Source organism: Triplophysa dalaica, chromosome 17 (assembly GCF_015846415.1).
Source record: "Triplophysa dalaica isolate WHDGS20190420 chromosome 17, ASM1584641v1, whole genome shotgun sequence".
Classification (NCBI taxonomy): domain Eukaryota; kingdom Metazoa; phylum Chordata; class Actinopteri; order Cypriniformes; family Nemacheilidae; genus Triplophysa; species Triplophysa dalaica.
In genome coordinates, this window is record NC_079558.1 from 3,977,374 (window position 1) to 4,004,678 (window position 27,305).

Below are 27,305 nucleotides of genomic sequence, written 5' to 3' on the forward strand. Positions count from 1 at the left end.
ATTTTGGAGAGTAAATGATTAAAACTAGTAAAGGCTCTAACTAAATTTTTTAATAGCGTTACAGTAGAACATTTTCCAAATATCTTTCTTTGTGTGTGACAGAATAAAGAATACAGGTTTGGAACAACTTGGGGAGTAAGAAGTGTAATTTTTGGGTCGATTATCCCTTTACTATTTTGGTTTAAAACACACAAAAATCCACATTTCACGGGGATACTTATGTATTTTACGAGGTGCCTAAAATCTAATGAATTTGTACAAAGTGAATCTTGCAGAACAAAGCAATACCAAAGGCTCTCCCCTAAAATTAACATCACTGGAGCGAAAGCTAGTCTCAGCCTCAGAAGGCACACCCATGGACCGTTGGCTAAACGTCTGATGCATAAGGCACAATTTTCTGGAAACACTTCAGCATGTTCCAAGTCATCTTCTAAAAGGTTAATTTCACAGGATTTCTGGGAGACATGTGTGTCGCGTTCTTTAACGGTCCGCCCGGGAACAACCATGAAGCTGTCTGATCTAAGAAGCAGTCGTGTTAACATGGTTGCTATAAGAATTCATCACGATCGACTAAATGCTTGATTCTAAAAAGTATGCGGCATAAACGTATATAAAATCATTTTGATGCTGTTGTTTACTTTTGACACGTTCGTGAATGTACACCGGTCTGTGACTGCTGGGGCATTTCCACGTCTCTAAACATGACGCGACGCAACACAAAACATGTTTGGTTGCTTTACCTATCAGTCATATGGCCTCTTGGGCGGGCCTTAGCCAAAGAAAGCGGCGATAAGTTCCGGACCTTCAGTATGACGGTCTAGCCAGAGCCATTGATAGAGAGAGTTCTGCCAACAGAAGTCCAAAACGCTGGAGCTTCACAAGATTTATGGAGCCTTCAGATAGTTCCAGGAACTTACGTTTTCTCTTTAAATGCTTTATTTTTTTAATTCATTAAATGGCTTTCGTCTTTAAATGGGTTTGAAGTTTACCTCAGTAGGTCTGTTTAGTCGCAGCTCCATGCGTAGCTAGTAACTCCGGGAACTATTGAAAGCCCGTGTCACGTGATTCATCGAGCCTTCAGATAGTTGCAGTAAATTATGTTTTCTCTTTAAGTGCTTTATTTATTTCATTTTTTTATTCATTAAATGGCTTTCGTCTTTAAATGGGTTCGAAGTTTACCTCAGTAGGTCTGTTTAGTCGCAGCTCCATGCGTAGCTAGTAACTTCCGGGAACAATTGAAACTGTGAAAAATCTCTATCAATGGCTCTGGGTCTAGCTACGCGAGACTACGCGAGAGCTATTGGTACTTAAACATCGTACGAATTTACTCATATTAGCCACCTCATAAAATACGCATGAATATCCATGAGATTGTGTTCAAAATAAGTTGTTAATATGTTTCCTTGTCTCCCCATTCACAATGGTAAGCTTATAATAATGATTTTTAAGATGAGATGATGGGTACGATTTGTGCGAAAAAAATCAGTTTGACAAAATTTGACTTATTTTAGTAAAGATAAATGTACTGGAAAAACTGCTTTAAATGGAGAGGGCGATATAGATGACAAACAGTTAAGGAAGCCATCTTGACTATTTACATTGAAGACGTTTACTTTTAAAATTAAATATTTTTTCCTCGCTTTGTACAGTCACACAAATGATTTGTGTGCGTTTTGAACCAGCGCCATAGCTCATTCAAAGCGCTCCTTAAACGAAATTCCCTAATCCTCTAATTGCAACGCACTAATATTCAGTGCAACTGAACTCTATTCATTGAATAATTCATTCAGAATCATGACTCACTTTCGGCTTGTGACACAAAAATGGTGAATCGTACACTGGCTTTCGATGAAATATTAATTTTCACACACACCTCAATACACTGAAGACCTTCCTATTTCCATTCCTGTACTTCCCAATTTATCAAACATAAGATCTTTGACCCATTCAATTTTTCCCCTCCCGTATCATAGCCTTTTAGTGGAGCTCCGTAATCTCTCCATTGCTCGCGCCTGTGCTGGTGCCACTTTGAAACAGTCTATAATGTTTCTTCAAAGCATAAATTCATAATAATGACTTCCATTAGCAGGTTTCAAGTCTATTTATGGTCTCGGCTCTTTGTCATTTGTATATGCTCGATTTAACATGGCGTAGCACGCACACTGGCCATAATGAGTGATCAAAGATATACATATGGTCTGAATAATTCATATCAATATTTATTAGCCCCCTGTCAGAGAGTACAATTAACCAACCCATGATTAAGCATCGGTTTGAGTTCTCCGACCCCTGCCGTGAGACGAGCTCGACGGTGTAAGTGAACCAACGCTCCGTAATGAACAGGGTTATGAGGTTGATCCACTTATCAACACCTTTTTCAAGTGTTTGATCAGGAGGGAAGGCCATTTCATTCATTACGGCTACATTAATTGAACACAATTCAATTTACTTTCAAGTCGCTTAGACAAGCGCCAGCATTTCCATCTGACCTAAAACGGCTCCCAGATAGAAAAATATGGGGTGCCAAAAACGGAGAGAATGAGAGGGGAATAATTGCTTCAACTTTCAACTCATTATCTCGGTACACACAATTAGAGAATGAAGCCGTAACTTAATTAATCTTGCTTTAAAGTGCAAGTCTTCCAGGATGTGAACGAGAGTTTTCCATGACAGATTTCTCTCCAATTACACGCTATTATCAGAATCGAGGTAAATGTGCACCCCGGCTGTTCTGGTCAGTGGTTTTCTATCTCCAATTAAAAGAACAACTTCCCGCCCTGTGCAGTGATACATGACGCTAACCTTTTCCAAGCTTCATGCTAATTAAGGACAATTTTCCTTTCGAAATGAACTAAAAGCACATTCTAAGCATCGTACCAAACCAACTGCATTCACCCTTTTTAGTCGTCCTCCACGTTGAGCGCCAATGTGTCCTTTTAGGGGTCTACCTGAATCCTAAATACACTGTCACCCAGCAGCCTGGGGATAAAGCTCTTGTTGGATGAGTCCGCAATTAGGTTACCTTGACCAGTTTAATTTCCATGGAGACTTAGAAGTCGCGATCCATCTTGATGGCTTTATTTATTTATTTTGTAACGTTGCAATTATTTCAATAATCAAAATGATTCATTTAGATTAAAAAGGCCTTCTGGGTAATACTAGTTTTATAAATGGAGGTTAAATGTTGTCGTACATTGTACAGAATAAGCATAAAAAGCTGAATATTCTTCCTAACGTCCAACTATAAAGGCAATGTCCATCGCCCAATGCTCAGATTATGTAACACCACTACCTACATGTTCAATATGGTTTATGCGATGACAATTTTTGTGGGCGGACTCTACCTGGCTGCAGAAAATGAAAGTCAGTGAGTGTGAAAAAGATGTACTTAATGGATCTTCTGAACGCCTTCTACAAATATTTCATGGTTGGCCGGCAGGAGACCTGTTGTTTTCTATCATTAAGCTAACCCTTGGCAATGGGGTGAGCTTTCCTGACCCGTACTCACTGTCGGGTCTACGGGTCAAACATCTAACTAAGTGGCTGACAGCAGATGGCCTTCTGTTTACATCTTCTGTATACAAACGCAAATGTCTTGAAGCACACAAGTTCGTATTTTACAGTCATGTTACATGTTTTTTATTGGCCAAGTGCAACAGTTTTAAAAACAATATTATATACAGTTAATAATAAGGGAGTAACATAAACGGTTAATAGAATTTTTATCTAAATGTCCAATGTTCAATATTTAACCATTGTAGTGGGTATATAGTTTACATAGGGTGTCATTCATTAGCATTAGCTTACATAAACATATTTTTACTATATTTCTTTTTTAATCTCACAACCGTCCATTCTTTGTAAATACTAGTTCATTAAGCATGAATGTTAACTTCTGATTTTGTGTATTAGTAATTTGAATGCATAAGTAAATGTTAATATGCAACCTCATACAAAATTGTTACCTGTATATCAATAGCAATATTGTTTTTTGTAGCGTGAAAGCACGATACGCTCTTAGTCAGCACTGATTACATAAACAAGTTTGTCCTCGTATAAAGATTGAGCCTTCTGCCCACTTTGCAGGTACAACAGGTCATGAGAATCTGTGCGGACTGAGGGCTGAATCACCATAGAGCAGCTCTCACCAGCTGAAATGTCCTGGATTAACCGCTTACGGAAAATGAATCTGATGAGTGATATTTCTGCTAGTTTTTATCTTGACTTTGACTTACTGGTTCAGTTTGGTGAACCACAACTTAAAATTGATTTGACTATTTATCTTCAACTTAAATGGGTCATATCACACGGCTAAAACAAATATTATAGTTCGTTTTAAATGTAATGCATTTGAACATCAGGTTCCAAAGCAATTGTACTGACAGGTACCTCCACCTTACTTGCGTATACGTTTGGGTGGTCTTAGTCAACTCATACCACAAACTGAGGTGGATTTGTGGGGGTGTGTTTACACGAGGCGTTTCAGGCAGGTCTGGGTTCAATTTTAAGTGTCTTATACATGCATGGGAAACTTATAAGACACAGAAAAACATGTTTTCAAGCCATACAATCCCTTTAACTGCAATTAATGACCAGCATTTGTACATATAAAATTAACAGTAAATCTCTACATTTACATATTTTCACTTAATTAAATCAATTATATATTTAAGTCACATTTAGTTAACATTACATGAAATGTAAGACATTTTTAGAAAACCTTTTAAAAATTCATCATTTTTATTATTCTTTATTTTAATATTGTTCAACTATTATAAACTGCAACAGGGTTTAAACTACATCTGGAAGAGTAGCTTTTTGCAGCATGTTCTGCTTCGCATTTGGCGACGGCTGATACAGCGGGGACAGATCACAGAGGTCTGCATCTCAGCTAATTAGTCCCTGTGCAACATACGGTATACGGAGAGAGAAAAAACTAAAGTGACAGAGAGAAATTTAGAGATCATGAAGGGTTGTGAGCCACTGGAGAGGGCACGACTATAATGAGATCCTCACATACTGACAGGGCCACCAATTCCAAAAACTGATATGCAAATGGCTTCTTTTAGCTAAGTGCGCCCTGTGAAACACAGCTTTACAATGCGTTCAGAGTTTGTGCTCCTGAATCTAAATATGAGATTCCCACAGATATAAACAAACAACAAATAAACATCTGATAATCAAAACGGGAGAATGGCTCTAGCGGCACTGGGTAAAATGCGCTTTGACAATGACTAATGTTGACAAAATGGCTTTTAGCGTAGGCAATATGGAAATAACACATTGTAGCGACATGGTGCAGGAATGAGGTGGAAGGGGGGGCAAGCGGTCAAAGCGTGATTCCAGTCAGAGTCTAATAGTGAAATATGGCTGGGTCAACCACCTCCATCTATGTGGCCACTCTTCCATAACCCTACACCTTCTGAAACCTGTTGAAGGAGGCCCGTTGCTCTTTCGAAAAGCTTGGCTAGCTTCTCCTTTCGAGTGGCAAATGTGAACGTCAAATCGGATTAGCGTGAACACTCCACCTGAACGCAAACCGCAGACCAGTCCACTTCCATCACCTCCGTTGTCTTCTCGCGTGACAGCTATTCTATTTGTATTGTTTTTATGAATGGGCGGGAATTGGTTTAACCTCGTGGCTAGAATGGCAACTGTTTCGGTCGACGTCACCTCCGCTGTCATAACTCCTTATGTCAGAATCCCTCGTCGGTTAAGAAGGGTGAAAATAATGTGAAATAGCTCAGTCGGATTAAGTGTACTTTATTATTTTTCTTTTGCGCTTTAATGAGAACACGTTTGTCATTTTCCGAACCTGTTTAATGCGTGAGTGAAAAGTTGCAGCAATCTCTCAGTGATATTGCCACAGCTAAATAAGACGCGGTAAATCTTCTGTAAAAGATCCATAAAACTTCAAGGACGGGATCGGAATCAAAATGCGAAATGTAATCAGCCAGCGTGAACTACAGCAGAACACAGAGATCCAAAATCTCCACAGGCACATAAAAAGCGCTCACATTGTCATAAAATCTCAGCATTTCAGGCAGAAAATGCATCATGTGATGCCCCAAAACTTTCGACGTCAAAAACTCCTGCCACCTTGAATCATTTATATGGTATAAATAAATAAATTCGGAGCTGTTTTTGTTAATAATCTGACCAAAATTGCAGTGCATCAAAATGCAATTTTAATATGTTCATCTCAGGGCCAAAATAAACACAATAATTTCTAACAGCCCTGGCAAGTGGAAATAAAACCACAGAGGTTTGGAAAGACACCAGGATGAGTAATCGATTTCATTTTCAATTTTGGGTGAATTATTGCTTTAATTACTTGCATGCAACTTGCATCTGAGAAATTACAGTTCAGGGGCATCCAGCTTGATTTTTATGATAACACCTACTGCCAAGGAAACTTACCTTAAATGCCCCTGGAAATTTTACACACACACTTGTTCCGAACAAGCAGTTCTCCTCGTTCCCTTGACGCAGTGCGAATGGCTTGTGAAGTCGTCGTCTTTCCATCCTTTTCTTTAAATTAGTTCATGTCAGAAGCAGCATACTACATAGCTTTTACCTGTGCCGCACGAGCGGGCCACGCTTAGCTTGATCAAGCTACCGGGATAATTCTGTTCAAAGTAGTTTAAAAGTTAGACTCGCGCTGGAGGGGAGAGACAAGAAATGAGATGCGCAAGTAGGCACAAAAGAGATTGCGGTTCGTAACAGAGTGTGCCTGATCTCCTCACATAACACCAGCTACTGTATTACCCTCATTATGCCCACATAGGGACCGCTGAATCAAATCGAGTACGCCTATTGTGTAAACAGAGAGTTCCTTTTTTAAATCCACTGTACTCCAGAATAGAAACACTTAAAGAAGTCACCCTTAGACAGGTTCCATTAAAGAACTGAATGTTCTCAAGTCGAGATGCAAGAAGAACTTGCCGGTAGCAGTAAATCTGATGCTCGCCCTCCCTGCGCGTACAGTGAGCTTTAACCGTGGATTCTTGCAGTTACTACTATTTGTTTTCTGTAAATGCAGGGTTCCTTTGCCTACTGTCTCAGATTAAAGCTGCAAGTGATGGACCAGTAGTGGCCAAATGTGGTGTCCAACTTTGGAAAACTGTCATCTTGACCCTTCATTCAAATATGGTATTATATTTCAATTTACGAAAACTAGAAAAAAAATGTTTTAATAGAAAACAAATAAAATATAGACATTAATATTATTTATAAATAAAATAAAAATTTGAAATGTTGGCTCAGCATTGAACTGAAATAAATTGAAGCTGAAGCATTAAAACTATTAACTGAAAATAAACAAAATCTAGATTTAAACTAGGACTGTCGAAGAATGAATTGCAATTAATCGCATCCAGAATAAATGTTTGTGTTTACATAATATTTGTCTGTGTATTGTGCATATTCATTTTGAATTTATAAACACAAAAAACATACACTTACATGTGGTTATAAATATTTAGATGTATTTATTTATATTTACCAATAATTTAAATTATGTCTATTGTAAACATTGATTCATATTTTTATTTTAATACAATACATGTACTGTATATAAAATATAAAATGAACATGCACAGTACACAGACACACATACATTTATTCTGGATGCGATATTTACTGTGGCAACATAAAAATAATAAAAAACAACTAATAGAAACAATAAACAAATAGATAAACAAAATATTACAAACTGATAAAATTGCATTTTTTCAACGTTTGCTTTTTTCAACGTATCAGCTTTTAGTCTTTCTATGTAATGTTTTCTTTATGTAATTTTAATAAATTGCCTTTAGATTAGTCTTTCTCCATTTTGTACCACGCTCGCAATCTAGCCAGAGATGGCATTAAAAGCTAATTTTACAAAAATGGCAAATACTGTACAGAATGTTTTGATCACGGAGCAGCAAAATCGTAAATATGGTTACATTCACACCAAATTCAGTTTAATCCAGATTAAAAAGTGCCTTCATTAACTGAACTCACACCTGCATTTTAAGAGCAAGTTATTATGCTGTGTAAACAATTTGTAAAATTCCCAATTATTTATCATATACTGTAGATAGCCACTCTGTACCGCACAAACGTTTGTTAGCACACAACACAAATTCTACACTGAAAAAACAGCAAAAGCTTTTAAATCCGTTGTCATTTAATTAAGATTTGACAGACAACTTGAGCCTTGACAGGACTTGTTTATTCAATAATGTCATGTCAATTGTAATAAGACTTTCCGAAGTTGCCATCTTTAACATTCACCTAACATAAGTCGCTATGGTTACAGATGTTATTCAGAGATATTGCGAGAATAGAAAATTGGATCGCTTTGGTTATGAGCGCAGACAGACAGCATCAGAGCCGCCACTGTGAGCATTCACACCTGTTCAAGTAAATAGTGCTGTCAGTCACAATTTCCGCGACTGTATGAACCCAGTCTGTTTGGCCTTGAATTAGACGCCTGTTAATAAAGATGATTGTCAAAAAACATAAATCACATTAAAGATTAATAAAGCCAAAGTCTTAACTCAGTTGGATCACATGTAATGAATTAAAAGAACAATTCACCCTGAAAATAAATATAGGGCTCAATAAATTCTAAGAGAGTTTTTGGGAAAATTATTCCTTTCTCTCTCTCTTTCTCTCTCTCTCTCTCTCTCTCTCTCTCTCTCAGAGCCTTTCAGAGAGGTCAACCTTACCCCCTCTCTACAGCCTGCCCCCTAATTAATCACTCATTAGGCTAATCATCATTGGTGCGTTGCTTCGCTTACGGCTCAGGGAAACTTGCTGGCGGCACAGACAGGTTGGAAGAAGTGTGGAAGGAGAGTAAGAACACGCTCCCTTGGCCCGGCTCTGTGCCGTGCATGCTAAACAGTTTTGCGTCCAATCAACAGAAGTAACAGCGAGAGGCCTCGGCTCCAAGTGGGAATACAAGTTAAGATGTTTGTCTCGCCTCTCACAGGCTGCTGTTTTTTCGTGACATCAGAGGAGCGGGGCTGCATTTTCCGGAAGCGATTTGCTTTCTTCATCTTGTTTCTTAAGCATGAAGTAGAGAGACTTAAACTTCTTTGAAACTATGCTATACAAGACGCATACTCAGGAGCAATGTTCCCTCTGAGCCGCATGTATGTGGACAGACGCCTAAGATGTTGCACAGAAGGGGAAACAAAAGCATAAGAAAAAAGGTTTGAGATTTCTCGAAATAGAGCAAAATGAATGGTCAACATTTCAGAGGGAGTCTAATATGCGGATTTCCTAAATATTTGAGGACAATCATACAAGCAAGAGCTGTTACCAAAAGCTCTTGTCTGACATTATGTAATTATTTACCTTGGAAAATTATCCTTAATAAATTTAATGTTTGTAATATTTTTTATATTTTATTAAATATGTACTTCTTTATAAATGTAATATTTCAATTTACTTTAATTTAATTTAAAAACATTAAAACATTAAAACGTTAAAAAGGTTAAAAAGGTTAAAAAAGTTAAAAACTTTAAAAAATATACATTAAAAACATTAAAAACGTTGAAAACATAAAAAATGTTAAAAACGTTAAACACATTAAAACACATTAAAAACGTTAAAAACTTTTAAACCATAAAAAACGTTAAAACCATAAAAAACGTTAAAACATTAAAAACGTTAAAAACATTAAAAACGTTTAATACATTTTTGTAATTACGTTTAATTTTTGTATAAAATGACACTTGGAGGCCCGATTCACATTTCGCACGCAAATATGGAGCAATGTGCATGCGGTGTGATGCACACATTTTTCTAGCCGTGTCGTTGCTGCATCGAGATGCTGCATCAATATTTGCGTTGCTGCATCAATATTTCAACTTTTCGGAGTTTCACGCGAGTTTGTCCTTTGTGTATTACAACCAGACTGGATAAAGCTTCGAAACCTTTCTTTCATTTTGGCTAAGTCATGTGGAGGTGTGCAGGCCATATAAACGTCACCCCATCAGGGACAGTGGCTTTGAGAAGGCTATTTGACGCCTTCAGAAACCCCAAAGGAAATAGAGTTGGGATTAAAAGGGTTTGCGTTTATAGAGTTCCTCAATCTGACGGCTGGTCACCTTTACTGTCACCATGAACCTTTAAAATTAATCTCCACTGTAAAGAATAACATGCACACGGCCGTATCTCTGCAATCGGTTACAATGAATCTCGGGTTGTCATTTCGCTTTCCCAGGATCACCGCAGAAAGATACGCTAGATTGAAGATCTGCTATAGCATGACTGGAAACAATGTTTACACCTTTTTTGTTTATCTGTTTCCGTTCTTTGTCGTCCTTTCACAAACCATGTGTAGAGCACATAAGCAATGTGATCTATCTGACGAGTGCTTTTCTATTCCAATGATTTCACAGTGCAACAAATGCCAGCAAGTGAAAGAAAACTGCAAAAACAAGAAACTAAGAAGCCAATATCTTTCAAAGGTTAAAATGAAAACGTGGAACAGTAGAGCCGATCAAAGTGAGCCACTGGAAATGAAGAACAGAATAATGTCAAAGTGAGACCAGTTTGGATATGCACAAGGTCTTTAAAGTGCTTAAATTTGAGTCGAGGTTAAATGCAGAAAAAAACTTTCTGTAAGTTAAAAAGTCCTTGAATATAAATTAGAATAATATTACCGCGCAACACAGGTAAGCAAGCAACCTTGGATAAGTGTGATACTGTATTGCATGCAGGCCGCCCGTTGTGCACGCTCCAAATTGAGCATGCATGCTTTAAAGATATATATTTTTTAAATATTACAATGTCCTTGAAATTACATTTCATGCGCTGTGTAATGTTGCTGTGTGTGAATGTAAGCCGTTTTAAGTTGTAGAGCGAAAGTGAACAAAGAACAAAGTTATTGGCTTGGGAAAAAAGGAGGCGACTCTGAATCACGTGAATTAGTCGTTTGTCGTTCGAATTCAGTTCCGGGACGGATTTGCATCACTCCATGTAATTCCCACCTATGTTCCATTCGCGACGCTGCATGTGGTAGGCCAATCACAGCAGACTAGACCATCTGATCAATCAGATCAGAGTAGGCAGACAGAAAGAAGGGGATTAGACGGATGAATCGCCGTCTGAATCATTTAAAAGTCAGTCAAGAAGAAAGGTAATAATACCTGTCTATTATTAGAAAAGTGTTTTTACACCTTGTATGCAAGTAAACTTATTGTTGGACAATCCATAAATCGGAGTAAGACACACACAAAAAAAAAATCACAAAATATTTACTCTTTTAAAGTGTTGAATGCAATAGAGTCAGATCTCAGAAGCCATGTGATGGCAGTTTGTAGCAAGCAGTAAGACATAGGCCTTCACCCCTTAACTTTTTCCGAAGAAACATGCTGTCGAAACGTACTTAGCCAAACCACGTTTTTTGCTTCCAGCTCCATATAAACCCTTAACAAATCATGTTTCATAAAATTCACATTATCGTAGACTTGCAACTATGGATTCCTTGGCTATAACAGAAAACAAATCATCACCTGATGATGCATACAAAGATGTCTTTAATACCTGGAGAAAATCACCTGTTCCATCATTCCAATTCATCTCAATGACAGTCTTCCGCTGGTGCAGCCTTGTGCTACCAACACAAAGAGACATAAAACACTTTCCTGAAGTTTACTTTCTCTCGTTCTTGATGGCAGAAGGATCTTCAAACTCTACCTGAACAGCCGGTTCCCTTGCCACCTTCAAGAAACATCTTAAGACTCATCTAAATCTCTTCTGCAAACACTTGACTCCTAACTGTTAATGCACTTGATCTTGAAAAAGAAAATCATCAAATGTTCTCACATCGTTGCTTTACTGTCTCTGTTGTAGCGCTTGCTTTGTATTGCAGCATTTTTCATGTAACTTCCCCTTAGGATCAAATCACTTTGATAATGTATGTAAATAAACCATTTAATGCTATTTAGTTTCATACAGAAGTGTTTGAGAGTTTTATATAAACTTTTAATACTTGAATGTTTATCAGCCAGCAGAATAATGATTTCAACCATATACCTCACATTACTCAATAACCAACATTTTTTCATGGTAACCACATATTATTTATGAGCCTCATTGTAATAATCAATAGTTGATTAAAGTTTCCTGGCCCTTGGAAATATAAAATAGATTTTTCATAAGCCCTTGAATTTCATATCGCCATATTTACATGAAGCCTGCTCACAGCACCTTATCCATCCCCTTCCACTAGGACCTCTGAATTGATCAGTTTACACAGGACTGCCCCATGGGGGCAATATGTGAACTACCGCGGTGCCAGAATCTGTGATTGTGGGTATTGAAAGCAAAACTTTGCCAGACAGCCCACATGCACTCAAAAAAGGTCAAAGTAAAACCAAACATTTCATAAAATCTGAAATAAAAGCCAAGTTTTCGTGTAGAAAAAGTGGAACTATATGGAAAAGTGTTTTTTACAAGAAGCAAATGATAATCATATATCCTTTGAGATTATTTTTTCAGATTAAAACTTTGTATAGTTTAGAGCATTCTGTCATAACTAACTCGCTAAACCTAATGAGCATCTTATTCAAGTTTTCCTGCCAACATTACAATACTGATTTACAAACTTGATTTTCACTTAAATGTTGTACAACATGCTAATGAAAATCCAATTTGGTCTTTTGAGTTTTAATATGGTAATGTATAGAATTAAAAAAGCCTACAGAATTGTTTTACATATTAAGGCACACTGTATACAGTAATATAATGAAAAGCACATCTCCAGGTTTCGACTGTGTGGATTTTACATAAGAACATGTAGAGGTGCATAAAGACTAGTGTGTGGGCATGCCTAAATATTCCATGCCCACTGTTTGCTTACAAATCTGCATTCTTTGAATCCTGCAAATGAAACAGACTTATCTTTAACAAACCTCACTATATCAAATAAACATTTCACATAAGACACTATTCATCACTTGTACAATAGGAACCAATGTTAATGGTTATATCTTGTGGGAAGACAGAGAGAGAGAAACTTTGAGGGGCCGAATCAGGTAACGGATTGATTGCCTTTATGATAGAACTGAGAGCTGCACAACTCTGCCTCTCATTAAACATCTTTGATAATGAAAAATCAAGCTATCAGGTGAAATTTCGCCGTAGATTAAATAGCAGGCTTCGGCCCACTAATTGCTCTTTGTAAGGTGCAATTACAACACGATTTGTGATTAAAACACAAAGGAAAGCGTAAGATTCATCAGAGGAAGTGATGACATGTCTCTACAAGACTACGCCAACGCTTGTTAAAGACCGAGAGACTGAAATGTTCATTACGCGTGATAAACGTTTAACCATCTTTATAGCGATGGAAAGAAAAAACCTCTGTAATTAAAATCACACCTTTAACACGCTGCAACTGTTGATTGCAAAACTCTATACGTTTGATATGTGAACAGTTAAAAAATTTGGAAAGGATAAAAATATTATAACGAGTAATATTAAAATGAGTGACTATGGTGATAAATGACGTCTAACCATAACATTGTTTTGGCCTTTTTGCGATTAAAAATACGTAAATAATAATATGGATTTTTTTGAATGAAGAAAATTAAAAGACAACTGTATCAATGTCCAGCAATTATAAATTCAATAATAAATCAATGGAAGAATTTAACTAGTCAGTACCTATATTGTTCAAGGTTCAATTAAATTGCAAATTTAGTTGCTACTTTCACAATGACCAAACTCTGTGTGATATCTGTTTTCAACAGAAAAAACAGCAATGATGTCTACAGCCACTAAAGAAATTATAAGGCCACTTCTAAATAATTTTCAGATTTTTCTGAATGTACTATTTATAGGTATGTGTTAAATTAAAATTATCGTTTTCTTTTCATTCTTTGAATTACAAAAATTATTTCTTCTAAATTACAAATACAAATATTATTTATATTTGCATTTATTTGCAGGAAATGACAAAACATGTCAAAGTAACAAAAAGGATGCTCTGTATATTTTCAGACGTCAAATACTAGAATGAAAACAAGTTAAACAGTAACACTTGTACTTATGTATTTAAGAAAAGTTCATCAATTGGTTTCTATGTGATACCCATGATTTTTATCAAGTTTTATGTATCTTGTCATGCTGTCAGTCTTTCGCATTGCTGTTAGATGACTTCATGTCACTCTTGAGGTTCGATTTTGTCGAAATTCAATAGGCACTGGACAAAAATGGCCACAAATAATCTTGAATTTTTTTTTTGTATGTGCAATAAAAGAGTAATTCTACAAGACCAAAGCCCGTCCAAATTAACTGTTGCATCTCACGGCACTTTTTAAAGAACACATACTGCTGCTGCTGTCCTATATTAATGCTACGGTAGAGTTATCCACCTTACTTGCATACACATCACTCACATTACACATTTACTTTAATCGCATTAAAGCATCTGGAGGGATGTGCGTGTTTGGAATTCCCTACCAAAATTGCATTAAAATCGCATTATTGATGCGCATATGTGGGGCCATCGGTGATGTCATCTCCCGCATCTCTTTCACTGCAGGAGCATTAAAATACATGTGTCGCTTTTATGCATAACGCCAAGATGTTTGCGATGAAAAATAAGGTCCACTTTGCATACGCGTCTGGAAGGCAAAAACCCCCAGAAAAGCAATGCAAGGCCATGCACCAGATTACGGTCCATCACTGTCTGTCAATACCCGCGTACAGAGGGATTATCACACCCAGATTACAGTTTAGCAAGTGGGAGTTTATTTAAAAAGAGAACTGGAGGCTGTAATCTCTCCTTGCTGCACAAATGCCCTAATAGGCATGTGTTGCGCTCTCTGTCACACAACTGTTGGATAAACAAAGAACAGCAGATTGAGGGGGAAGTTAGGAAAGCCACAGCGCCGCACACACATCCACACGCCCGCACACCGCCTCGGCGCTTTACGGGGACGTTTCTGAGTCACATCAGAGCGAGAGATGGATGAAGAGTAGGAGAGGAAGAAAGACAGCTTTTGTGTTTACATGGGCCTGGAGTGGGGAGATAAGATGGCTATCCGGGAACACGTGTTGCCGAGACAATGCGATGCCCCTTTGTCATTGTTGCCGCTCGGAAAACTTTAAGAGGGAACAGGCAGTGAGTGAGAGCTTATAGCAGGCGGGGTTGCCATTTCCAAGAGGTTTAATGCACTCTATCGGCATACAATTGAACCACACATTAAAGAACAGCCGGGGTGTTCTGCCAAGATATTTCCGGATTAGGTTTCATATTAAAAAGAGCTTTCTCTGCTCAGAACAGGCACTGTGCCTCACTCCTTAGCATTAGTCTAAAGCTGACACAATCTCACAAAAATAGCAACATTTGAGAGAAAAAGAAATGCATCTGATTTTATCGCACTTCAACAATATTAAACACGCAATCGTTGGCAGCCGAAAGAAGCACGAGCGTGAGGTGAGACTAAAGGCAGTTATTGGTTTTATAGCACTGGTTCTACAGAAAAGATTCTGCAATAACTGTCCAAAATCCCACATGAACAGATTCTTAATTTTGTCAGAGGTAAAATGGATACTTTCATGAGAGCCGTTATAACCGGTAGCGAGACGGAAGTACAGAATGTACCAGAGATTTGGGGGTATTTAACAGGGCTGTCAATTTAGCACGTTTAATGCGGTACGATTAACTGTGTTAAAATGATGCGCTAAAATGAACATGTTTGCACGTGACCTCTGACCTGAGAGTTTCCTAAATAATTGATCAATTTAAGATTACAGTACAACCAAGTAACCCCTATAGTAACGGTAAGTGGGTGCGGTTTAATGATAACTAAAATATGACACGATATTACTAACCACTGGACGTTTTTATCAGGGTTAATCGTAAAACTGGTAATCATTCCATCCCTAGATCAAAACGGTCTACTGTACCCCAATTTTTCTCACTGTCCTTCCGAAACCTGGGATGTCCAAATTTTCCTATTTTCAGGAAATGGGGGGAAAAAATTATGATTTAATACAGAATTGTCAAAGTTGATACACATAATGGTTAGATACTTTCAAGAACACACATAAAGGGTGATTAATAATAATGATTTATAGAGATGCAAGGTTTCAGAAGGATAGCGGTGAATTGCAATCTTAAGGTTATAATAATAGTTTAATATTTGTTGAGGAAATATCGGTTTGGTGTGACTTCAACCCACATAGGGAAAAGAACGTACCGCAATTTTGCATTTCAAACAGAAATGGCAAAAAAAAAATATGGATTAAGGATTTGAATCACCAATTTAAATACAATACATTTTTCGCATGCAATTATCTGATTCTTTTTAATAATTCATCAGAATATTTTACTAATAATAATTAAATCCATACTGTTAATAATAATTCACTCACTGCTCTGTTACAAATAGGCCTCCAATTACTAAAAAAATACTAAAACTATATATTAGTCATATTTTAGTTTTGTGCTAATTTCCTTATGCTCCATCTGTTGCCCCTAACACAGTATCATTCCTGATGTCAGAACATTGCCTTACGTAAAATGAATATTTTTTAAATAATCTTTTGATTCAGTTTTATCAGTTCTAGTAATTTAATTCCAGTTTATGCTTACCCTGTTAGGCAGGTGTGTATTATAGATCCAGGTTCACGGCACAAGACGAGATTGGATTTCTAATAAAGCTAATGGTGGCCTGGCGGCACAGTGACGGCCAGGTCTCTTCCTGGAATCTGCCGGGGGCCTACTGCTGTATTTTAATGCCCAGATGAATTTGTTTCTCCCTGTCAGTTGTTTAGAAAACATCAGATAAATCAGGCCTGAAGATTGGTCCCTAGACCTGTGCAGAATCCCGATAGAGCGTGTTAACCACAAGCCAGAGGCCGGGCCAATTTTAGACACATCTAGAATTTTAATACAGCCCGGGCTGATTCTCCTGACAGGGCAGTTCTCCATGCTCGGGATATATTAGATCTGATTGGTCAGCTGTCTGAATTGTCACTACCTTGATTACATTGTGGAGATGTAATGCTGGGTAACTGTGATGCATTCCATGTGACTCTTGAAGAGAATCTGTTGAATATACAGTCTATAGAGAGATTACTGAGAATTAGACAATGATGGACTGACATTTACATAAAATGAAGACAAACACACAAGTGGCAAGTCAAGGAAGCTTCAGTTAATTTCACAGGGACTATATTGCTGGATAAATTTGAAATGTTGCTCTTTTGTCTTTTTTTAGAAGCTGGCAAGTTATTAAAAATGTCAGATGTGAGAAATGTAGTAATGTTTTAAAGGCACAGTGCACCTAAAAAATGAAGATTTTGTCATTTACTCACTTTTCTTGGTCCACATCATTTTAACCCCACATAGTTATTTTCTTTCTTCAGTAAAACACAAAATCTGATTATTTCAGCTGTTTTTTATTCCCAAAACAATAAAAGTTACATTTCAGATAAACAACATCTTTGTGACAAACATCAAACATTACTCACTATGAACCTTTTCCTATTTCCTTTTCCTCAGCCATATGACTCAAAAGACTTATATACAAATATAGCTCAGACATCATAAAGACGGCTTTCATGATCTTATATCATAGAGATATCATATCTTGAAGCTTGGGAATAGAAGTTCAGAGAAAATCACCATTCACTTTCATTGTATAAACAAGATTTTTCTCTCCGACACCCTGCCTCCGATCTCCTTTTGCTTTTCAAGACAGGAAACGTAATAAGTTCAGAACGACCTTGACCAGCCAGCAACTATCCCATCAAGTGAACGACTGGGCCCTCAGGACCGAACTTGCATCCTGATCCTCACTATGCCGATGTTCCACATATCATAGAAGGTGTTAATTCAAGTCTAGTCAAATTACTCCTCACACCTCACACTCCTCACACTGACACGGGGAATGAGCATCACAGTTTTGCTCGCTATTTTTTTTTACGCATCCGATGCCTTGTACAAAAGTGCCCCTCCTCCCCGAAGCAATTGATCTGTGCCAAGTACCAGAGACACCATTAACTCAATCCATGACCTGTCTCTCAGGGTTAGTCCGTCCCCTCAAATTCATCAGAGACCCGGTATCTTCTCTAAGCATACTAAGGGTAAAGGCTAGCACAAATCATAAACTTCTGTCTAAACTATAGACAGTTTCAGCAGCCACAACAAGTTATTTAGTCCAAACTTACCTTCCGGTAGACCTCCGCAAACAATCAATAACTGTTGAGAAGTTTTAATGTAATTTAATACAATTAATATACAATCAAATATTTATATAAATTATATGTAAAATATATTTTTATACTACGAGCCTGGGGTGCGTTTCCCAAAGTATCGTTGGCCAACTATGGTCGCAAGTTCCGTCGTTCAAGCATAGTTCAATGATTTAAGTGTTTCCCAAAACCATAATTTCAAGGATTAATCGCAAGCAGCAGCGCAAAGTTGCGTGGTTGGAACTACAGGTCTAGAAGCATCGTTCCTTATATTATGAGACCTAGACTTGCATGTAGAAAGCTTTTGACCAAGGTAAGCAAGCAAGATGCAGTGCATTCCATATCCATCACTCGAAATATATACAAGGATATGTCAAGGAAATAGAAGTGCACATGATCTGCGTGCGCTAGGACCCTGGGGAATCCCTGGGCGGAATGACGTAGGAGGACACTAATAAATTAATTAAATATCATGAAATAGATAACAAAAATAGGATAACAAAAATAGTCCATTAATGCATTGTATGTTATTTAGAGCAAGGATTTGACATTAATTCGATCTGAACGTATTTATTAGTATACGTCATTACTCCTCCAGCTGTGTGGCGTCGTCAACTCGATTGCGCATCCAACCTGGTTCAAACAATTGATCTCTGACAGAGTTACTACGGTTTCGGGAAACAGTCGTTAATTTCCCCAACGATACATCTTACTATGGTGGTTAACCAGCAAGTTATGTCGTTGTTCTGGAAATGCACCCCAGACTGATAACCAAACACAGACCAAAAGTTAACTTCTGATAAGGTGCATGCTTCCGATAAAACCGTCAATGTAAGTTAAACTGAATTACCCCAAAATAAGATGTAGTCGGACAACAACGCAAGCCTAAGAACATTGTGTAGGCATACAAGTAGCTAGCTGATATTTAAAACAGAAAATCCACACGAGGAAAACTGAAGCTGTGTCTAATCGAGATGAATGAGTCTGTTCCACAAAGCCTCCCAGCGGATGCGGCTGTGTTCGCGCCCTCCATACTTCAATCATTAATTACCGTGAATTAATGGTTTTATCCACACCAAGTAAATAAAAGATTGTCACTCGGCCACAAATCGAGTGCAGCTTTTATTAAATACTGTGAAAATGTCAGCCGGTTAGAGCCGAATTAAAGCGACAAACAGATCAAACTCCATCGCAATCAAAAATAATCTTCATGTTATAAAATTAAATTACCCGCTGCATGTTCCGCAGAGGCGCAGCATGCATTGTCTTGCTACAATGTAATTCCTAGATTAGAGACGGCAGTCATTTGTAACACGAGCCTACGAGCACTTTCGAGACCTTACTTTGCAGTCCCGACTGTTTGGAAAATCTAAAAAAGTGCTTAATAGACAGCTTCATAGCTGTTACTGATCGTCCTACTTTAGAAACTGAGAGATTGGGCCCTTTGCTGTCGGTAATTCGACCAAATCGAATTGACCCTGCTACTCTTCCCATAGATATTGCTTCTACCCTTCACATCTCAAGATATACAACCACATCCAACGATATAAACTGAATGAATTAATGAAACTATTGATGAAACGGTACCAAATATAAAAGGTGGTGTGGCTTTAAAAAACAGTTGACCCCAAAATGAAAAAATATATTTGGAAGAATGATTTTAACCAAACAGTTCTTGCCCACCATTGTCTACCATAGTAGGAAAAATTGCTTTATGAATTTCTTTGTTCTGTTGACTTGATCTGAACACATAAGAGTATATTTTGAGGAATTTAGGAAAACAAAACGTTCTGGGGCACTTTTGACTGCCATTGTAATTTTTTCTACTTTGATAGTCAATGGTGACCAAGAACTTTCTTTTCTTGTTCATTGGAACAAAGAAATGTATTCAGATATGGAACAACTTGAGGGTAAATAAATAATGACATAATTTTTATTGTAACTGTCCCTTTAAGTTGTAGGGGCCTGCAAGACTTTTTTCGTTTTAAGGTGAACTATCCTTTTAATCAGCCAAAGACTTTACCTAGTGGACTCAATTTCCTATGTCAATATTAACACAAACAGTGTTGGGTGCGTAACAACAGATTAAGTGTGCCAACACAGAAGCTACTTTCCCTTTTAGTGCCAGCACAGTCATTTCATCTGTGTCATATTAGCGCAGTAAATCATTCTTTTCAATTCTCATTTGTATGTCTTGGCTCAAGGTTATGAATTTCTGAAAGAATAATGTACGTTAATTACATTTCTGAGTGACAGCTGAAGAATTCCTTCATTCGAGTATGTTTACCGAGCTGGTCGATTCTCCATGGAGAGAAATGAAAATGAGTTCAAACAAAACCCAAGTCAATTTGAAGTTGCCCCGGTACTTTGAATTCATTTACTAATTTATTGTACATGCAAAGTAAACTGTAAACGCACAGCAAAGAATTTGGCAAATAGTGGAGGAATTCATTTAGGTTTTCGTGGCCATTCACTTAAGTCGACCAAGCTTTCTGCCAAGGTGACTTGTATTTACATGTTTACAGATGTGTTTAGAAATGCTAAAACGCTAACATACAGTTGCAGAAAAAAATAGAGACCTAAAGAGATTCTACATTTTCATTTAATCAGTATTTCTAGATGTAGTGTGGCCCTTTTAGTCATGTGTGTGTCGAATGTCAACAAAATCAAACCTTAGGAGTGACAGAAAGTCCTCCAACAACAACATGAAAGAATGACAAGACACATGTAAAGTGTGATAAAAATAAGGTTGTCACATAAAATCAATTTTTGACTTTCCTTAATACATTTAGTGTACAAATATTACTGTATTGTTTAAAATCTAATATGAACTTCTTTTCCGTATTTGTGATCTTAAAACAAACAGAGCATCTTTTCTGTTATTTTGAAACGTTTCTCCAGTTTTTATTTTTTGCAAATCAATGCAAAGAGATATTTTATTTGCAATTTAGGAGAAATATTGTTATTAGTTGACAGAATAAAACAAAAATGATAATTTTACCCAATGAACACACACCTAGAAAATATTTTTAAAATGATCCCTTTACTTTTCTCTCTTTTCTTTTTTTGTGTGTAGTGTTTGCAGAATGTTTGTGTGTCCAGATTTAGCTATATTTGTGAGGGTCAAATTTCCTCAATAACAGTAAAACATCATGACAACCAGCTTCTGAGGACATTTCACTGGTCCTCACTGGATAAAAAGGCCCATAAATCGTCCAAATCGCATTTTTTCTGTAAATCTAATGTTGTCCACGCGTGCACTGACAGGGTAAGGTTTAGAGATAGGGGATGGTAAATATCATTAGCCTGATATAAAATCAATGAAATGACATCACTAATATAGCGAATCAAACATCAGCGTAAGGGGTTTACTGTCTTTTCTTGGTCATCCCTGCTGGAAAATCCATCTTCGGCTGGGAGCTGTGATTTGGAATATGGTAGCTGTTTCTAGCAGGTCTAAGCTGCTCATTAAACCAACTATACACCGGTAATACCAGCTTAAAGTGGTTAAGATGGTGTCAGGAACATGGCGGTTCAGCAGATGGCACCAGCTAATTACCAGCTTAGACCAGCTAGAAAACAACTAGCCTTGACAGCTTAAGTTAGATTTTCAAACAAGAACAACAAGCTTTCTTAACACTTTCGAATCATAAAACACATTGACTTTAATTTTGTTAAGAGCAACATTATTAAAGACATAGTTCACCTAAGTATAAAAATTCTGTCATCATTTATCCACCCCTGAATTTGACTCATTCTTCGGTAGAATTCCAAAGAAAATATTTTTGAGAAATAGTTCCCGTGTTTTATGTCCATACAATTGAAGTCAATGGATGCCAGTGCTGTTCGGTGATCGACGTCATTCAAAAATATCATCAGGCTATATCAGGCTAACGCTAACATTAAAATCTGAGCGCATTTCCCATGTGCCAGGTTGGGATATTAATACCAACGACTCATAGAGGTCACCTTTATTCAGGGGTGTGAGAAATATAGACTTATTGAGAAGGGCTGGGATGAAGATTAGAGTATTGATTTTGCAGGGCGAAAATCGGGGTGAGTGAGACCTGTGAAAGGGAGCGTGCTTGGGAATGCAGCCACTCACAAAGAGGGCGTGATACATGTGGCACGTTTTCCTCTTGAGTGAATATGGGGAACAACACCCTGTGAGGAAAAAATGATCTGAAATAAAGGAACAGTTAATCGTGTGAGGTTATAGTTTGCACATTTCATGTCATATTTCTGTTGGATCTCACAGGCAACTTGTACCACACGATTACCAAACATTATTGTATGAAACGTTTGCAAATGTTTGGTGAATCAAATAGTCCGGTATTAACAATAGATCATTTATATGACAGATGACCCTTTAAAGGGACAGCGATTTATGCCCTTTAAAGTCGCTTTTTTGTCGGTTGCTACTCATCTGCTGTTTTCAACAATCACATGACCTCCAGTGACTTTGCTATCTGCCACATTGCATCACAGTTCATTCCCAAACAATTGAACCTTTATACGTTGGGTTCTGAAACAGATGTCAAAAACACAATCTATTCTTAATCACTGAAATGTCTCATCGAGGAAGGGGGAAAGTGCCAAACCCAAAAGTGCCCAACATCAAAAAGATTGATGTGCCCGGATTTCCAAACTTCTCTAAATTGTGAGAAAATATGAGAAGTACATTTCTTTCTTGCGGTGATGTCTGTTAAATCTTTTTGACATTGCACACAGCTGAATGTAGCTCATCTTAAACAGGTATAAAGATATTAAGTCTTGGAAGAACAGACTTGTGAGGGGAAAGCTTATAAAAGGCATATGGGGTGGCGGCTGAATTGACATGTGCATGCAGAATTAGTGCTTTGCCTGTGAGAAGAAACAAAATCTGATGACATCGGCAAAAAAGAAAAAAGTACACAGTCGACACTGAGAGTTGACTAACCCACATCTTCTCAGTCTTTCGAGGGCAGAAGATGGGAGGTTATGCCAACTTTAATTTTCACGATAAGTGTAAAAGTAGACAAACCACAGATCTGCGTCGTGGGCTTTTAACACTAAACAAGTTTATCAAATAAAATGAAGATTGTGTTTAACACTGTTGTCAAACAAATACAGAGGAAAGGATACAAGATGATTCATTTTCAATATTTTCACGTTTTACTTCTCTTATATGAGTATTGAGTATCATAATGGTTATTTATTTATAAGCAACATATTTTGCACTCCTGGGGCCGGATTCACGAAAATGTTCTTAAGACAAAACATAAGTACTTTCGTAAGATAAATTATAGGAAGCTCGTAAGAATGTTTGTAAGTGCAATTCTTAAACATTTCTAAAAACATTCTCAAATATTTTCTTAAGAACATCTTAAATTTTGTCGTAAGAATAAAATAATATGATTTAACTTGCTTGCTCATGTGGTAACTGTATATATGTTGATCTATACAATAAACTTAATGTGTGTAACAAGCACATCGCATTCTTATGTAGCCTCTATATATTAGCACGTGATGTGTTAAACGGCATTTACGATCGCATGTTAGCTAATAGCCTATGTTAGCCTTTTTATAATATAAAAATAAAACGTTTTGTATGTTACTACGACATAAGACTTGTTACACTCTCCGTTTCGAGTCACTTTGTCCCAGAATAATGTAAAGAACAATATAATAATGAAATCTAAAGTGAGGGAGCTAGATCTTATCATTATTATATCAAAATAAATATTCCTTTATGGGAAGTAAACGTCAAAATTATGATTCTGGCTCAATACAATACACGTCACATGTGAAACAACCAAATACACGTATTAAACATTAGGCCTGTGGCGACGCGTCAACGTCAAAATTTTGTTAACGTCATATTTTTGCGTCGACGCTTCGCAGCAGCTCGCCACACACACGTGGGAGAACAAAACATGGGTATGGGAATACTTCAAAATTAGTCCCAAACGTAAAGGTGTCGTTACTTGCGCTCTTTGCCAAATGGAGTTGGGATACCACGCCAGCACGACAGCAATGTTGGAGAATCTGAAACGGAAGCACCCCATTGTCACTCGTGAAGGAGACAGTAACATGTAAGTACTAACGTTGGCTAAATGAATTACATGTTTGTGTAGTGTAGCTTGAGCTCTGCGCACTTCGGTGGTGCTAGCTAACTATCTTAGCTCAGTATGTTCGTGCTAGGTAGCAACTGGTGCCTAGACCGCTGTGTTTAGCTAACGTTAGTTATCAACTAATGTTGGCTTGAATGGAAGCTAGCTTACGGCTGCAGAATACCGCTATCTATAGTAGCTGACGTAACGTGAACGTTAGATAACGTGAACGTTTGAACGTTAGCTACTAACCTAGCACGAACAAACTGCACAGAGCGCTAATATACGTTGGATAATTGGTTAGCCTAACACCACCAAATTGCACAGCAGCTAGATAGCCACGTTAGCATTCAAATAGACTAATCATAGCATAGCACTACAATGAGGTTAAGAGTAGATTTAAAATACCCCACAGTCATAGCTGTTGTGTTAATATGCATTGCTTTCATGTTTTCTATGACAAAGCAAAACCTTGGTGTCCTATCCTGAGATACAATGCACGCAAAATATACGCAAAAACAGGATTTTATATTGTGCTAAACACTGCACATTTTTTTTTTGCACTACAACTTTAGAATTTTTTGAACAAGAGAGTTATGCTGGTACTGTAAAGAGTAAGCAGGCTGGTCTTTCATTTTGTATAACAGTAAAATAATTGTATTTATTTTATTTTGTGTAAAGAAGAATATTTTTTGCTGTGTATATCTGTTGTTTAATAAAGTATATTATTAAGATTTGTTTGGTATTATTTGAGATACATTATGGTTTTTACCAAACGAGCAACAGAAAAATAAGCTTTCAATTGATTGTCCAATTAGTCATTAGATTAGTCGACCAATCGATAAAATAATCGTTAGATTAATTGATTCATAAATAACCGTTTACCCCAGCCCTATTAAACATTCTACTTTTAACAACATTTCAACCGTGAGGCTGTCTTCATTTTAAGATGATATTTAAGACAACTTTTGTTACGAGAATTTGGATTCTTCGTAATTTTTTTCTAAGACCAATTTTTTGGGGAATACAATATATTCCTTACTTTTTTCTTAGATTAGAATTGAAGAGAAAACATGGCAGTTCAAGAATAATTTTCTTCTCAGGAATGTTTTGTGAATTCGGCACTAATAAACACTACATGCTACCAAAAGCGAGTGTTCTGTCTAAATGTGACCTTTACAAGATGACAGCATTCACAGGAAACCCCATTTCTGGCCTCGTGTCAAATAAAGAGGGGACGGCTACAATGTAGCAACCCCCTTTTTGTCCTCCCCTTTTCACCCTTCTCACTATCCAATACCAGCCAGCTTTTGTGCCAGGCCCCTGATGCCCACGGCAGATGGCGGAGTGGGCGGCAGGTACTAGCCTCCTGGCACAGCAAACATCTGTTATCATTACCAAATGCTAATTGCCATCAATCAAGACAGCACCCAAGTGCATTAGTATGCAAGGATCATAAGGGGAGGTGTGAGGGGGAAGGGGAGAGGTAAACATAAAAAGTGATGTCTAAATTTCCCTTGGAGCGATGGGGAGAGAGCGCGGTGTGGTTTGAGGAAGTTGAAGGTAACCTGGGGTTGTTCATATGTAGCCAATGATCTGCAAGATACAGTTCTCTATCGTATTAAAACATACATTTTAAAAGGTTTAACATTTCAGAAGTCTTAGGTTAACCGGTTACCATACTTAGTTTTTATATATTAAAAAAATACTGTTTTATCATTACTACCAGAAACATGTTCCTTAACAGGTTAAATTTTCCAGAGTAATCCTATTGGCGGCTGTTCTTATATTTTGTATTTTTTTTGTATTTTAATGTATATTTCATTATTTAAATATTCAATCTGAATTTTAATATTATGTGCCATATTAGAGATACAAATATATTGGGATGTAATTAAATATAATAAGTAAATAAAACATTAATTTAAAAAAAGTTAAACAATTCAAGAGTCATTTTTAGACAGCAAGTAACCAGTAATTAAATAAATATTACATATTCTTTTTTATAAAACTTCATACAGTATGATTTTGCCAATTCTTACCAAAAAAACATAATACGTAACAAGCCAAATATTTCAAAAAAATATTTTTTTTGTACAAATTTAAAATGTAAAAGTCTAATCTAACTTAAAAAATTGAATAAAAAATCCAATTAAACAAAAAAGCATTATGTTCATTTTTAAGGAGACATTTTAAACATCTTGGTTTGTGTATGCAAAAGGACAGAATTCCACAACAGGATACAATGTGTTATATTGCTTTAAACTGCTCTCTGCGTCCTTGGCCATTAAGACCTCATCTTTCCCGTGACCAGACCAGGTGGGCGTGCGCTGGCACTCGAAGCCCAAACGTGGTGCGAGGGCCCGGACCCCTTAAGGGAGATTGTGGGCTGACTAAGCAGCGCTCTCTTGGATCCACGGGGCCGGGTTGGTGCCACAATGCCACCTGTGCCAAAGAGGAGCACTGTGGCGGCCGTCTGCTCCCTCTGCTAACCGTCCATTCTCAGCCACCCATATGTATCGGGCCTCATGGGAGCGTGATGCTAACAGGGGCGGAGGGTTAGATGGTTCATTTATCCACTCACTCACGACTCTATAAAATTACATGTAGGTGATCACATGCTTCATTGTGCTTCAGTGTCCAAGTTCAATCTTTTCATGTAATTAGAACAAATAATAACTGAACATTTTTACCCAAGGAACATTATTTTTCCATCTTTCAATTATTTGTAGGAAAAATGATATTGATAATCAGATGAATGTACATCAATCATGTCTATTCAACCAAAATGCAATTGAAAGAGAAACGGCAGAGTAAAATATTGCAATGTCACAGATTCAAATAACTATACACTAAACAAATCTCAATATTATTTTACCGTGACCCAGATATTCGATAGAACATCATATCACCGGGTGCCAGACGGAAACTGCATGCTGGTTGTGTAATCTGTTATAATTGTCGTCTCAATGAAAAAGACCTTCGTTCACTACAGCTGGCCGT

At 37.2% G+C, this 27,305-nt stretch overlaps 1 protein-coding gene across 12 annotated transcripts in view; it reads right to left on the reverse strand.

The window, feature by feature from the left end:
• rbfox3a (RNA binding fox-1 homolog 3a) overlaps nt 1-27,305 on the reverse strand; it is a 398,996-nt gene that overhangs the window by 291,891 nt on the left and 79,800 nt on the right. Inside the window, exon 3 of one of the 12 annotated variants that reach the window (XM_056770686.1) lies at nt 24,177-24,237. The exons of the other annotated variants lie outside the window; for them this stretch is intronic. The gene's annotated coding sequence lies outside the window, so the exon portion shown is untranslated. The remainder of the gene's footprint in view (nt 1-24,176; nt 24,238-27,305) is intronic. 12 annotated transcript variants of the gene reach the window in all.